This window comes from Trachypithecus francoisi, unplaced genomic scaffold (genome assembly GCF_009764315.1).
Source record: "Trachypithecus francoisi isolate TF-2019V2 unplaced genomic scaffold, Tfra_2.0 Lachesis_group2, whole genome shotgun sequence".
In the NCBI taxonomy this organism is placed as follows: Eukaryota; Metazoa; Chordata; class Mammalia; order Primates; family Cercopithecidae; genus Trachypithecus; species Trachypithecus francoisi.
In genome coordinates this window covers 90467731-90484375 of record NW_022681465.1, presented here as the reverse complement: position 1 = coordinate 90484375, position 16645 = coordinate 90467731, and the positions used below count along the sequence as shown (strand labels likewise).

Below are 16645 nucleotides of genomic sequence, written 5' to 3'. Positions count from 1 at the left end.
TCTCTTCTCTAACCCGCTAATACTTCCCTAGTTCAGGCACTCACCAACTCTCCCCTGAATTATAGTACTAGTGCCTGAAATAGTTTTTTTGAAACTGTCGGTTGCATTTAGCATTTTATTTAAAAAAATATGATACAGAAATGAGTAAAAAATAAGAGTAGAAAACCACATCTATAATATCAAAGATATAGTTTTATAAAATTATTGATACCCCGATAGACATGTAAACACACACCGACATTTTGCCATGAAAATGTATTTCTTACTATAATTTTTAAAATTAGAGAACCACTTTTTTAAACGATCTATCTCTGTTGCACCTCTTCTTAGCTCTGGCCTTCCAAGATGCCAGCAAATATATCTAGTTGAAAAATTAATCTGCAAATGTCACTCTTCTTAAAACCTTTTCATGCCTTCCCATCATCCATGATAAAATCAGATCTCTTTGGTATGGTACCCAAAGGCCCTACCCAGATATGTATTGTACCTCCTCTTCAGCCCAGCCGCTGCCTGACTCTTTCAGCAGCAAACTTCTTCCACCCATGTGCACCATGTTTCACAACTGTCTTCATTTACTCGTACTCATCTCACCGTCCAGAACTCACTCCTCTCTCATAATTGCCTGGTTCACTTTATCTCATTTTAGAGGACACCTAAAATTCAAGCCCAGTCCCCTTCCTCAGGCCAAGTCAGGCTCTTCTCCCAAACCTACCTCTAGCATAACCTAATGAAATTGCTGTAAAAATTATAGTCTATGCCTCTTTATTAAAAAAAAAAAACCCTGCCCACCAGTATAGCAATTATTTGTTATAACCACACACAGCACTAGTGTGTGGCTCTGGGGCACTATCATGCCAACTTACCTGTGTTCAAAACACCTGAAGTAGGGAAGATCAGCTGACTCTTTTACATCTCTTCTCAGAACATCTTGAAATGATTCTTGGGTACAATATAAGAGCAAAACATGGAAGAGTAGAAACCAGCATGGAAAACTTTCTCCTATTTGAGAAAGTGGGATGAAAATGTTTCTCTTAATCCCTTTGGCAGAAGGGAGTAACTCGAAAGAAGTGGATGATGAATGATCTCCACTTTGTCAGCCCTCTGAGCAGAATGAGGAAAATGTGAGAAGTGATGCCATTGCTATATTTGTTTCATTGACCATTATTCGAAATAACTCATGTGGTCCTGAACGAGGATATGTTTTTGTGAAAAGGACAACATTTCTTTTGGTGTGTCTGAGTAGCATTTAAGAGGAGCCTTATAGTGGTCAATGAAGGTTGGCCTTTCACCCACTGCAACTGGAGAGTCTGTGAGAACACTATTTATTCAGCCTCATGGAAACACTAGGGAGTCACGCCTGGGATCTGACAACTGTGCAGCCCCATGCCAGGTGCACAGAGAGTTGTTGTGATGAATGTCAAGAGAGGTGGAGGGGTTTTTCTGTTGTTTTTGTTCCTTCCATTTTCTTTCCCTTTGACTTGGACTGTGGTTTCCTTCATTCCACCTCCCCACCCCCACGCAAGAATAGATCTCTGATCTCTTTCTCATACTTTATCTGCCCTAACGTCCACTTTCCTTTTCCAGAGAAGGGAAGAACAACTCCACGGTGCTTTCCTTTTATGTTTTGGGCCAATTTTGTTGTGTTGTTTTATGGTCTTGAACTGAGAGCTGCCTCAGCACTCAACACCAGCCCCTGGCCTGTGAGACTAATGAGAAAAGCAAAATAACTTCAAGTAAAAGGAAGTGGTTTGTGTTGTGGAGAGAAACTTGGAAAGAAACACCACCAAGAACACTAGGGGCCTTATTTTCCCTAATGTGTACAGTTGGGTTAACACATTTCAAAATAACCAGTCAATTTAGTTAATCCCATCAAACGACCTAGTCAATACAGTAAAGAGGAAGGGAAAATAAACAAACGGTTTTTTGGATGACCGGTTTAGCTTCATGTATCCTTGATCTCACTCATTTCTAGGGAATAATTTCAACTCTTAAGGAAATGTGAACATCTATTTTGCAAACTATTACAGGCTAGTTTAATACAAAAATACCTTTAAAAAAGGTGTGTTCATATTCAACATGTTTTCCCAGCTGTCATTAAAACAGGTAGAAACAATATAGTAGGCATAGAAATCTTGATTATAATGTGGGAAAACTAAGGTTAAATTATTAGCAGAAATGCATTTCCTTCTTTTTCATCCTTCCACTATCTGAACATCTCTCTTTCCTACTTCCTCCATTTTACTATTTTCTTTGCTTTGTTTCTCTCTTTTAACTTCAATAATAACAATTCTATATGCCAAACACTGTGCTAAGACTGGGCATGCATGATCACATAAGGGAGGTAAAATTATTATTCCCATTTTGCAGAAGAAGAAACTGAGAGTCAGAGAATTTAGGGATATGTCCCATTGTCATTATTCCAGAAAGTTGTGGAGCCAGGATTCAAAACTTGGCAGTTATATTTCAGATTCCATACCCTGTAAACAACACTCTACTGCCTCCCTCAAGTTTTATCACAGTTCATTTGTTTTCTCTGATCTTCTCCTTTTCTCATGTTCTCTACTCTATTCCCTTGCCTTTTTCCTTTCCTTATATCTGCCTCTTCTTTTCCAGTCTTTTCCCTCACATCTTCCCATATTTGTCTTGTTTCCCATTCCTTGTCTAAATCTTCTCTTTTCTCCCCCTCTTCACCTTATTCGTTCCCAGTTCCCTAAAATTATATCATTCTCCCTTCATGATGCCCCCTCATTCCTCACTGCAGCATCACCCAGTCCAACTCTGTCCCATCTGTGATTCCTCACCTCTGCTTTCCTACCATCTCTCTCCCAAACACAAGGCAAAGTAAGGGTAACTTCAACTAGGAGAGCATGTGTCACTCTGCTGCCATACACAGAGAGTACCATCAGTGATTATAAAGAGGAATTTCATTCCTGCCAGAGAGCTCACAAATTAGGTTATTGTTGAACTTCATATAGTCTTTAGTGACTGGAAAAAGATAATGCCTCTTACTATGGTCACTACCAGGAAGTGAGCTCCATGCAGCAGATAGAAACCAACTGGAGAAATGTGAGATCCAAGCCAAGCACAGTTTCTACATGTTAGTCAATTGCAGGAAACACTGAGATGTAATGTAGTACTTTGAACAAACTCATATTACACAGGTGGCCATATTTTCAACCAGCCACTATAGGACAGAAGAGTTTCATTTCCTTGAATCAAAGCTATTTGGTGACTTTTCCTGGAAACACTCTGAGGCTTCCAGGAAAGGATTCCAGATTCCCAAGCTACTGGCACAGAGTAAGCATCTTTTCTTCACATAGTAATTCACAAACATCCCTCATCACCATATGGCAATATCCTCACTGGATCAGCTCGGTTACCAAAAATAACTAGATCAAAATAAATGTCATTCTTACATGGACACAGGTGGACTAGGGTTGAGAAGTTTTGGAAATCATCACAGTTCTAGGCACCTGAAACTTCATCTTTTGCTTGTAGTAAATATGGTGTCTTTCTCAGGACTCTGCCCTTTGTTTATTTATATATCTGGTCTGATTTTTGTTTTTTGTTTTCTAGAGATAGTTCTCTGCTCTCCATAGTGTCTGCTTTCTCATCGCCTGGGTTTGTACATGGCTTGCTATAGCTTCTCTAGCCCCAATTTTAGGCCATCTGTAGATTAAAAAAAATTTTTTTTTCCTCCTGACACCAATTACCTTAGTTGCAATTTCCCATTTATAATTGCAATTTGAGCCTACAAACTTACAAATACAATGAGGTAACTTTCCACTGTGGTCAGATATTATAGATTATTGCCTACTGGTAAACCCCTGAACAATTCAGACATTTTTTTTTTTTAACAAATACTTTTTTGAGTATTCTCCCATGTGCCAGGCCCTAACCAAAGCTCTTGGGTTACATTGATGACTAAAAAGAAGCATTATCCCTGTTTTTAGTCCCTATAATCTAGGGCCCAGGACAGGGGAAATATGCACTGTATTAATGAAATAATCAGTACTGAATGTAAAATTCCAAACTGAAGCATTTTATATGAAGGAAACATTTTATGAGAATGGAAGCCCAGAAGTCCAGTCTACACATGTTCCTGGAATTTTATGGGAAAATAAAAAGTCTGTCAGAATGGATCTTTTGAGAAGATTCCAGAAGTATGTTGGCCAATCAGAGAAAATGAGCAAGTGGATGCCAGAGGCCATTTCTTCCGCTGTTGTGCTCAGTTTGCAGTGATTCTACTGCAGAGCTTGAAAGGCAAGTACTGGCTTCTCTTCCTCCTGTTCTTCTACCCAGAAAAACCATCCTTCTCCTCATCTTTCTTCTCCTCCTCCACCACCACTACTACCTATTTTGAGGCTGCCACCACCACACTATAACATATTCCTCCCAGCTCTAAGACTCTGAATTTGGACCTCCCACATGACAGGACTCTAAATAATGACTAATCCATTAAGTCTGCTCCCTTTCCAAAATATTCAGTCAAATTTGAAATGCCTGGGGCCTCTTGTGTAGCCTTGGCTGGGCTAACTTCTGCACTTGCATTTCAAACACCCAGAATCAAGATTACATCTTAAGATTTCCAAATAAGTGCTCAGACGGCACAATAAAGATATTCAGGTTAAAAAAAAATCGAATGCATCTGTTGTTCCTTTGCAAGGCCTTGTGATGGGAACCTCCTCTTGGAAATATTTGTTAAGCCATTCTCACTTGTAGTCACTCTTCGTACCAAATCTGTTGACAAAAAAGAAAAATCGAGGAGAGAGGGAGAAAGACAAAGTTACACTAATCTTTTAACTAATCCATACAGCCACAGAGAACCAGCCTCAGGAACCAACACTAAAATCTTAAGGGCTGTTTTTTCAGACTCTGAAAATTCTCCTAAATCTCCATCCCAGTATCATTCAAGCTCTTTACAACCGCTGTTTGTCCTTAGGCTGTAACTTGTGCCTGAAATTCCCACTCTAAGGTTCCCTTGTGGTATTTTTAATAGTGTTGTTTGATGCTGCAGCCAGCTTCTCTGCGGTTTGGGAGTTAAATGGGATACTGCGATGTGGTGTGCTGTAATGGCTCTTGGAGAAATGTTAGTGCAAATTAAATTCCAAATAGGATAGCACCTGAAAGAACCTAGTCCTTTAGTGAAAGAGCTTAATACAATAGGAAGGAAGGTTTAGAGAGTCTTACTGGCTCCTAAATGATTAAGAAGAAACATCTAACCTGAGTTTGGAATTCATTTTGGACTCAAATACAGAGTATTTACTTTGAGACACTGGTCCTTAATCACCTGGTTCTTCCCTGTTTGCTTTTCTGCTTAGTTAAGCCCAAGGATGGGTGTTAGTTTAAGAGAAATGGTACTAAAAGGGAGGAGGGGAATAATTAACACCTTTGCTTAAAGCACCAAATCCCATGAGCTGCTGACTGCCTAGGTTAGGCAATGACTACTACTGCTACTACCAAATAGGTCTGGCATCTCCTATTCCTATCCTGACACCCAGGCCCAAGCTGAGCACAAGCATTACAGGATTCCACAGCCTAATGTCTATCAGCTTTTCCTTTGAACAGTGGTTACATATCATTAGTGTATTTGAATCAAATGTGGGTTTAAGGTGGTGGAAAGATTTTTTTCTGCTATTGAGAACAGAATCAATTTTTTAAAATGTATACGTACACACACAGGTACACACACACACACATCTATGTATTTTATTTTGGAAAATAGTTTTATTGCCAGTAGATCTTTATTGAATAACCTATCATCTATGGAGTTCCTATTTAAAAGTTTTCATTGGTAATGGATTTATTCCAGACAGAACAGGTTATTTGTAAAATATAATTTGTAACCAACTAAAACAATAACAAATAACTTGTGTTGTGTGGTCACCATGCAGGTGCTGGGATACACTTTCTCTCTGCATCATCATTTCACCCTTTCCACACTGTGTAAGGTGTGAATCTATTGTCAATGTCTCCATGCTATAGATGAGATGAGACGCAGATGTTTTTTTTTATCATCTCCATGAAACAAGTGAGAGCACTGAAGCTTAGAGAAGGAGAGAAGCAACAACTTGAAGGTTTAGTGTTTGAGTTGTAGTAAAAAGAAAAATGAAAAGTCCTCTCAAGTTCTACTGAAAAATCTTTTAAGTGTGTTTCTTTCCCACTTTTGCAATATAATTTTTCTCTTCTACCCTCAACTTAAATAAGATCACACAGCCTATACAGTATAGAACCAGGACTCTAAGGTCACTGACAACAAAGTGAAAGTCAGCAGTTTTGGAAAATGCATATTTTTTTCCTAGCTGAGGATGGGTTACCTTCATTAGTGACATAACTACGTCACCAAGTAAAATTATTGACCTGAATATCAATTCATTTCTCTATTAAGAAAAAGAGGAAATAACTCAGATATAAATGATGGAAATTAGGAAGACATTTGAAAATGACTTTACACCAAGAAATCACATTCTGGTGGGCCTAACATAGTATAGGAGATATTCGTAACTGGTCATCTTCATTGAAAGATTATAGAGACTAGAGAATAGGAAGGGTAAGTAAAAACTATTCAAATGATAAAATTTTATGTAAACAAGTAACCTAACCAAATACTGTATTTCACTGGACTTTATTGTAGATAAACAGAAATTTTGGCAAAAAAAAAAAAAAAAAAGGAAATACAGTTACTAAGTTAAAGCTCCTGCATTTATATTACAAATATTTCTAAATCCAGTTTAAGATTGTGGAAACAACAACAGAACTATAAGAAATTCTAAATGCCATTTAATGAACGTGTTGAAAGAGTAGAGATTTCAACAGAATCAAAACCTGTGATCTTCAAGGGTCAAAGTAGAGGTGAGTTTACAGAATGCTCGCTCTGGGTTCTGATTTCACCAATTCAGTCACACCACTGCCCAGTTCAATGAAAAATGTAGGCAGCTTTGTCAAGCAATGAATTTTATCAATTTATTCAACACTGAATTCATCTTAGGAATAATTTAAGGGTTTAGACAATGTTTGAGGTTTTACTCTTAAAGAATCTTCCAATGTAACTGAAAACTCTTGTATTTTCTACTTTTCAAATATCGTCTTTGTCCTTTACCCTCCATTGTAGCTTAAGATGTGATTATCTTATATTACAAGGAATATTTAAAACCATTCAATATTTAAAAACAAAAACATTCAATTTTAAAAATTTAAATAGAACTGCCACATATTCTTGACTTTTGGAGCTATATGGCAGTGGTCCCCAACCTTTTTGGCACCAGGAACTGGCTTCATGGAAGACAATTTTTCCGTGGATGGTGGGGAGAGGGGTTGGTTTTGGGATGAAACTGTTCCACCTCAGATCATCAGGCATTAGATTCTCATAAGGAGTGTACAACTTCGATGCCTTACATGCACAGTTCACAATAGGATTCACAATCCCACTGATCTGATAGGAGGTAGAGCTCAGGTGATCATGCTCACTTGCCTGCTGCTCACCTCCTGCTGTGCCACAGGTTCCTGACAGGCCATGAACTGGAAGCAGTCTGTGGTCTGGGGGTTGGGGATCCCTGGCTATAGGGGCCACAAATGTGAAAGAGGTGTTTGGGGGGAGTATACTTCTAACTTGAATATACTCTTTTCAGCATTTCTACTTATTTTATCAAAAGGTAAATTTTTTACTCAGGAAATAAAACAGTAGGCAATTGTTTTTTATAGTTTTTCTGTATACAGCCTTATTCAATTATATTAATGTAATCCTATTGCACTGCTCAACAGAATCAGAATAAGAAGAAATTCCAAATACAATTTGAAAATAAAAGTATCTTTCAAGAATTTGCACTGTAGTGCATTGTTTGATTTGGAAGCAAACAAATCGGACTACTTCCATTTCTTGATGAAACAACTAACTCATTTGCTAACTTTCAACTGGCTCTCTTCAGTGGCTTTGAGAATGTTGCATTTCCATCATACCTTGCCTGTAGCACCACTTATGCCTAGAACTCTTTTCAGTTGAAAATATTTTAAAAGATAAGCAATTCTTATACTTCAAAATCCAAAATGTATCCTAGGGCTGGATGCAGTGGCTCATGCCTGTAATTCCAGCACTTTGGGAAGCCGAGGCGGTTGGATCACGAGGTCAGGAGATCGAGACCAGCCTGACCAACATGGTGAAACCCCGTCTCTACTAAAAATACAAAAATTAGCCGGGCGTGGTGGTGAGCACCTGTAATGCCAGCTACTTGGGAGGCTGAGGCAGGAGAATCGCTTGAACCTGGAAGGCGGAGGTTGCAGCGAGCCAAGATGGCGCTATTGCACTCCAGCCTGGGTGACACAGAGACTCCATCTCTCTCTCTCTCTCTCTCTCTCTCTCTCTCTCTGTGTGTGTATATATATACACACACACACACACACACACATACACATACACATCCTAGGAAGGATTGATTATTAACAGCTGCTTGGGTATTATGTAAACAATCTTATGCATATACAAGCAAAATACGTATTAGCTAGCACTCTTAAAGATGTAGGAAAGGGCTGAATCTCACCAAGTTAATATTTCAAAAGGTGTCTATCGAAAAGGAAAAGGAAAGCTTCCTACAGTTAAGTGTTTTTTTTTTTTTTTTAGTTTAAAAAGAATAAGAACAAGATTTTGGGTATGTGTGTGTGTGTGTGTGTGTGTGTGTGTGTGTGTGTGTGTGTATGTATGTATTTATTTATTTATTTATTTATTGGAGATGGAGTCTTGCTCTGTCACCCAGGCTGGAGTGCAGTGGCACAATCTTGGCTAACTTCAACCTCCACCTCCTAGATTCAAGCAATTCTCCTGCCTTAGCCTCCCAAGTAGCTGGGACTATAGGCATATGCCACCATGCCCAGCTAATTTTTGTATTTTTAGTAGAGATGGGGTTTCACTATGTTGGCCAGGCTGGTTTTGAACTCCTGAACTCAGGTGATCCACCCACCTCAGCCTCCCAAAGTGCTGGGATTACAGGCATGAGCCACAGCACCCAGCCAGATTTTGGGTTTTTAAACCTATTAAACTTATCTTTGGATACATATTTTAAATTTTCCTTAACTGTAAATGTGTTTATGTTCGCTAGCAACACCACATAATTTGGGAGACATGGAATTATGTAGGTGAAATCAGTGGTTTTCAATTAGGGCTTGATAATATTAGATATAGTATATCTTTTATGGCATTCACACATACTCTTTAGGGATACCCTTTGCAATTCTGGAATAGTGTTTTTCTTGCTTACTTCAGTGGATTTCTTATATCTTTAGGAAAGATCTGCACATTCATTGCAGGTGAATGTAAAATTGCATTTTAAATCCATTCGTTGGGAATCTCACTTTTGCATATTCTCATTCCAAGATGAGAAGGGAGGGAGGGAAGGAAGAAAAGGAATGGAGGGAGGAAAGGAGAAAGGGAAGGAGGGAAGGAGGAAGGGAGAGAGGGTAGGAGGAAGGGAAGAAAGAAGGGAGAGAGGGAAGGGAATGGTAAAGGAAAAGAAAGGAAATAAAAAGTGACTTCGTTCCTCTATAGAATCTCTATTAATAAATGTTATTTTTAAAAAATAAAAATAAAGTTATTTTTCATGAATACAAATTTTAGAACATATTTTTCAGTGTTCCTTTAAATCCTACTTAAGTCTCAAATAATCCATTACTTGCATTTCTTTTTTTGTTTGTTTGTTTTTGAGACAAAGTCTCGCTCTGTCACCCAGGCCAGAGTGCAGTGGCATGATCTGAGCTCACTGCAACCTCTGCTTCCTGCTTTCAAGCAATTCTTCTGCCTCAGCCTCCTGAGTAGCTGGGACTACAGGCATGTGCCACCACGCCCGGCTAATTTGTTGTATTTTTAATAGAGACAGAGTTTCACAGATCTCCTAACCTCATGATCCGCCTGCCTCGGCCTCCCAAAGTGGTGGGATTACAGGTGTGAGCCACCATGCCCAGCCCATTTGATTCTTTATAACCATTATGAATTCCCACGTAGTTTGAGAACCACTACTTTTGTATGGTTTCCACCCTTTGTGTGATTCCAGAAAGGCGTGCCTTTAAGCAAAATTTAGCAAGAAGTCAAGCCAATCAATAATTGCTTGAAGTCAACTTTTCCAGAATAAAACTGTGTAAGGGACTTTGAATTTGAAGGTTACAATCTAAAGTTTGCTTTGAGATGGGAATAATACATAGTGTTGGGGATTATTGTAAACCTAAGTGATCTAATTGGAAATTAGAATTGAAAGCGGGAAAGTGAAGGAGGAGAGAATGAAGGTTGGGGAGAAAAGAAAGCGATTTAGGAGACTCTATAGGGAGGAAAGGATGGGATGCATTTCAGAAACAAAATACTAACAGTAAACAGAAAAAAAGAGAAAGCAATCATGAAAATTCCTAAGAGGGCTAGTGGAATGCTAGCATGAACTCATTTACCATCCTTTGATATTTAGGGGCTCTATTGCCTTATAATTTCATCACTGTTAATTTTCTTCCCTCTTATCTTTTTCCCTGCAGTTATTATCAGTCTAATATTCATTCATTCATTCATTTACCTGAGTTTTCAGGCTTGTACAGAGACAACAGGGTGGGGCCAGGTTGCAAGATTGTGTTCCCAACTTGGAAGTAACGTGGGTAAGGAAAAAGTCACAGCTGGCCTTAGGCGACACAAGTTAACCACATCCCATGGGTCAGTGGAAGAAAACAAGGGAATAATTAGAAAACTGTGCAACATCAGAAGGGAGCCCCTGGAGCTATAGCAGCAAGAACCTCCAGACCTTATTCCCTCTAAATCCCCTTTTAAAAGGCACCAAGTTAGATGCTGAGGAAAATTCCAAGATGAGTGGGATATAGGTCTGACCTTCAGGAACGTGTAGGCTGCCTGCCGATGTCGACACCATCTTCCCTTTCACATGCCTAATACATTAGCGTGGGCCACTCATTTAAAGTTTTTAAAATTTCATTTAGCATTTAAAAATTCATTTAACAGAAGAGATGTTTCAAATAACTAGTCTTCAAAAAAGAAGCCCGGTCTATAAGTCTCCGTAACATAGCCATCTGCTTTAGGTGAAGTGAGACAGTAGGCCTGGAGCCTCACCTGGTTGGTTCTTAACCACATTTACTTTCCAGGGGAAGCCTCTCACCAACTTCCTCAGAACCTCCAAAACACCAAGGAACAAGATCCTAAAATTGTCCATAGTCTTAACTTTGTTAATAACAGACTGCATGCCCCTGGAAAGACTATTTCACTTCTCTAGGTCTCATCAACAAAACAAATGTGGTCTATAATACTTTGTAAGATGGTTTCAGTTGTAAACAGCCTGAAAACTGTTAGTAAAACTAATTTCGGCAAGCAGGTTGGCTACAGATAAAGAACAGAAAGACAGAAAGACTTAGACAGTGGTATACATTACTCTGGAATATTTTTATTATGTAAGTACAAATAAATGGGTATCTAATTGTTACTTTTCAGATAGCAACATTTGTAGGAAATGTATTTTGTTAGGAATTTTAAAATCACTAAACAGATTGCCGTTTAGTTTACATTTTCTTCTCACCTGTGGATCTTGAAACCGCTGAACTTTTCTGCCACATGAGTCAAATATCCATTTATAGTTTTTAACTCTATGGCCCCTGAAAATAGGAGATTATTCCTGATTTTAAAAGTGGAACTTGTATGCATATATGTAATTTTTATCTTTAAAGGAATACTCTAATGATTCCTGACTCTAGCCAGACCTTTGCAACCTTCAAAGAGGGATTATCTCCTTGGCCCTAAGATGTAACATTGTTAACCTTTTATGACAGAATCACATCAAGGAATATTACATCTCTTCTAGTTCCTGTACCATATCTTTATGATAAGAATGTTTGCTTGCCTTCTCAAAATATTGACCCTCTGGTACAATCACTTGTATCTACTTGAATATAGATGTCTTATTACTATTTCTGGAAAATATCCAGTAACAAAATTTTCTCTGAAACATTGTTATTAAATTTTCTCAAAAATAGTTTTTAACCTTCTGTACTAGAGCTCACTATAAGGTAGTCTTTAGTTTAAGAACTTCAATACTCTCTGATTTTGGTTTACCATTTTCATTTGTGCAAAATGAATGTATACGTAAGAATCTGTATTTCCAACCCAAAGAGGCATTATAATGACCATTAAAATTTCGATCCAGGAAATATACTAATTCTACCATCCCTGAGTGTATACCCTGCCCTTCTCACTCCTGTGTTCTTTAATTAGACCCAATGTGCAGGACATGACTTGACTGAAATTTATAGCCACATTGAGACATGCAGCTAAAGAAAGCTCTTAGCCCAGGCATCATCTCAAACTTTTAAAGCAATAGGATCATTTGACAGAAGTGTGACTTGCTGTAGTAATTACACAGGTGCAAGTTATAACTACTTTATCTGCTGCCAGCATCTCTGTTGCCCTTAAGAAGTATGATGTCTTCTGGCCAACATGGCTATTCATATGGGACTGAATCTGCACATGTCTGAATTGAGTTTTTCAGGTTTAGAAATGTGATATTATTTTACCCTTATGCACCTTCCACAATCCTACTCCTCTCTTAGGTGGATCAGAGTTTCTGGAATCCACCATCTTTAGTTCTGCAATTTACATCTCAGACTTACATGTTTCTAGGCATAATTGCAAGTATGGCACCATGAAGGCCTATGAAACCTAGACTTGTATGTATGTGACAGTAGACATTGAAGTTTGTTGTAGGAAAATATTTCTCTGTCATGCTAGGAAAAGCACCCAGTTCCTCAGTTCCTCCTCCTCCACACAAGAGAGTAGTTTTTTCCTAAAATGCAGTTAAGGCCAGGCACAATAGCTCATACCTGTTATCCTACTATTTTGGGAGGCTGAGATGCGCAAATTGCTTGAGCCCAGGAGTTTGAGACCAGCCTGGACAACGTGGCAAAACCCCATCTCTACAAAAATAAAAATAAAAAATAAAAAATAACCGGGCATGGCATTAGGTTCCAGTAGTGCCAGCTACTCAGGTGGCAGAGCCTCAGAGGCAGTCTCCTATTGAGACTGCAGTGAGCTGTGATTGCTTCACCACACTCCAGCCTAGGCGACGATGAGACCCTGTCTCAAAATAAAATCCAATTATGATCATGCCTCTCTCCTGTTGATATCCTTCAGAGTCTGCAATGCCTACAGGGTAAAGTTTAAACTTTCTTCACCTAGAAACAGTGTTCTGTGGTAAAATGACCAGGGTCTTTGGTATTAGATACACCTGGACTCAAAAATGGGTCAGCCCAGGTGTAACCTTCCCCATCTTCTGTTCCCTCATCTGCATAATGGAGTAACAAACATTGTCAGGAGGTTACTGGAGTAATTGTGTGAGATACCAAACGTAAAAAGCCTGGCACAAAATAAATGCTCAGTAAATGTAAATGTCATGTCTTCTGCCTTTCCCTCATTGTCTGTTGCTTACCTTTCTAGGTTGCTTTCTCCCACATGTACCCCCTTCCTTCCAAAGCACTCGTTGATTCCAGGTTGCAGTGTATAGTTTCCTGATCAAGCCAAGCTCTGCATATATTGTTCGGTCTCCCTGTAAGTCTTCCCTACCCTCACCTTTTATAGAAACTGCAAGGTACCTACTTGCCCCTTGAGATAGCTATTCCTGAATTTCTCCCAAATGTAACCATTCCTTCTCTATGCTTTCGTGAATCTTTCACACACCTCTTTCATCCGACAATGTCATAATATTAGTTGGTTTTATCTGTCTTCCTTAATGTATCCTTAACTCCTGAGGGTGGATGCTACATCTTAGTCATCTATGAAATCCCAGAAAAGAAAATGTAATCAAGCTAAAACGGCTCACTCATTTCCTAGCAAATATTGGTTAAATGATTAAATGGATGATACAGGGGGCAGAATAAATATGGTTTTGGAAAAGTGGCATGGCTGCTGATCTATCAGTGCAAAAAGGAACACACCCACCCCCTACATGGTCAAAAACCTTGAAGGCAAGAAACTAGATGGCTTGTGAATAATATGAAATGAAGTTGTCTTTCTGTAGGAAGTCTTAGAAAATGTAATCTTGGGAGGCCGAGGTGGGCGGATCACAAGATCAGGAGTTCAAGACTAGCCTGGCCAATATGGTGAAACCCCATCTCTACTCAAACTACAAAAATTAGCCAGGTGTGGTGGCGCGTGCCTGAAGTCCCAGCTACTCAGGAGGCTGAGGCAGGAAAATCACTTGAACCCAGGAGGCGGAGGTTGCAGTCAGCCAAGATGGCGCGATTGCACTCCAACCTGGGCAACAGAGCGAAATTCTGTCTAAAAAAAACAACAAAAAAAAAGAAAATGTCATCAAGCTAAAATGGCTTTGGCTTTCCTTCAGTAAATGGTTACTGTGGGAATATATGTTAAATGAATACCAATACTATGATGAGAAACACATGCACTCAACAGCTATAGTTCTGATGCCATTCTCAAATCTGAAACTTTGCCGAATTTCAGGGACAAAAGTGAAGTAATATGTGTCCCCAGTGTTTAGCTTTTCTCTTGCCATGGATACTAACAGTGAGATTCTGCTAGGGGCTATTGTGCCTTTCACAACACAGCACCTGCAACTGGGAATAATTGAAATGTTCTGCCATTAGCTACTCCCAGCAGAGTATTCTGGGTCACATAGAAAGTGTCAGAAGCATATAAATTACTGATACATTTTTCAGTCCCATAGTCCCTCAGGGTTGGTGTTTTTCTCTTTTGAAAGTTTCTCCTTTAAGGCCGGGCACGGTGGCTCACGCCTGTAATCCCAGCACTTTGGGAGGCCGAGGCGGGCAGATCACGAGGTCAGGAGATCGAGACCATCCTGGTTAACACGGTGAAACCCTGTCTCTATTAAAAATACAAAAAATTACCCAGGCGTGGTAGCAGTTGCCTGTAGACCCAGCTACTGGGGAGGCTAAGGCAGGAGAATGGCATGAACCCAGGAGGCAGAACTTGCAGTGAGCCGAGATCGCGCCACTGCACTCCAGCCTGGGCGACAGAACGAGATTCTGTCTCAAAACAAACAGAAAAAAAAAAAAAAGTTTCCCCCTTAAAATATTCTTTTTAAAATCTAAGTTAATTTCATAGATACTATTTCCATTTTTCTAATGAATAATACTGTATCCTTTCCTATCTATACTACAAAGTTTTTCTTTGCCTTGTAAACCTCTTTAGATTTATGATTTCTAGCCCCCAAAATAACTTTTGTTCTTATATCCAATTCCTTCCATCACAGTTCTTTCACAATAGCTTCTTTTCTCCTGTAAAACCCTACATAAACTCTAAAAACATTTCTAGTTTTGGAAATCCTAATGCAAGAGGTCGCATCACTAACGCAAACGTAGAAATCCTTGTACCAAAGGACAGAGGTGCAAGGAAAGTTGGGAGTTGTGGCTGTGGGAAAGTGAGAAGGACCCTTTGGCACCTGGGCAGAGGTACAGGGAAGCCAGGATGGAGACAGGAAAGAAAGTTTCTCAGCTTCTCTTGTGCCTACGGTTCATGCTTAGGCGTCTGCAGCAGCCCCAAGGCAGGTGAGGGTGATCAGCTGTTCCAGTTTGCCTGGCACTGAGGGATTTCCTGGGATGTGGGGCATTCAGTGCTAAAACTGGGAAAGTCTTGGACAAATTAGGACAAGTTGGTCACCCTACCTTTCCCTTGCTGCTGCTGTCCTTTTAAAGTCCTCATTCCTTTGAAAATTGCAGTGATCTTCGGTTCTTCCTGATTTTATCTGTATACAAATATTCAAAGAGCTTGGACCAGAACATTTCTCAGAGAGAGCTCTACTTATAGAAAATGTCATGTGACAGAGCAGGATAGCAAATAGATGTTACCTGTGGCAACTCTAATTGCTTGATCATGACTGTCTGGAGTAAAGGGTTAATAGTTTCTTGCATATCCTCCGAGAGAATATTACAAATGCTATTCTGCACCAAGCTCTTTTTAATTTAAAAGTGTATCTTGGGGCCCTTTGGTATGGGCTTATACAGATCATGATCTAGAGATAATGATCATTCTTATCTGACACATAGTATTACATTATGTTATGTGCAAAAACCCATTTAACTCTATTGATAGTCTTGTGGATCATTTCCAATTCTTACTACAATTAATACAAATAACACTGCAGGCATCCTTGTACCTGAACATCTTTGTGAGTTTACCCATTGAATACATTCTTAGCTGTGAAACTGAATTTAAAATTTTCATAAATATTGCCAAGCTGTCTTCTAAAAAGACTATATTAAGTTACAATCCCACCATCAGCATTAAAAATGCTTGTATTTCCATACACACTGACCCTGAGATTAAAAAATATATATATTTTCCCCATCTAATTTAATTGCAAAGAAAATTAATCACTTTTCATACATTTATGGGCCAGTTCCCTCCTACCTCCAAAGACTCATTAAATCAATTATCTTGAGGAGTTTATTTTTTATTGATATGTTAATATTTTGAGTATATTAAGAAAATGAACTCTCCTCATTTGTGTAAAACTTTTTAAAAAAATTTAATTTGTTTAAATTAAAACAAATTTAATTTGCTTTTTTTTACAATCATTTAGTCTCTTAAAATATTTGAGTAGTCAAATTCATCCTTTTCAGATGGTTTCCGGACACGCTGTATCTTTTATCC

The 16645-nt window shown here is 38.9% G+C and overlaps 1 protein-coding gene and 1 long non-coding RNA gene across 18 annotated transcripts in view; one reads left to right on the top strand and one right to left on the bottom strand.

Annotated features, from left to right (window-relative positions):
- The window catches only part of PDE4D (phosphodiesterase 4D), a 1626844-nt gene that overhangs the window by 1446121 nt on the left and 164078 nt on the right, over positions 1-16645 (top strand). The gene's annotated exons all lie outside the window — the stretch shown is intronic.
- LOC117065162 overlaps positions 3078-16645 on the bottom strand; it is a 32541-nt gene continuing 18973 nt past the window's right edge. The window contains exons 3-6 of one of the 7 annotated variants that reach the window (XR_004429838.1): positions 15658-15737; positions 11544-11619; positions 10542-10643; positions 3078-4740 (exon numbers count right to left, since the gene is read on the bottom strand). This is a non-coding gene — a long non-coding RNA (uncharacterized LOC117065162). Of the gene's footprint in view, positions 4741-10541; positions 10644-11272; positions 11620-14234; positions 14294-15657; positions 15738-16645 lie in introns of those variants that run through there. The other 6 variants (XR_004429843.1, XR_004429844.1, XR_004429840.1 and 3 more) reach the window with 6 other exon arrangements.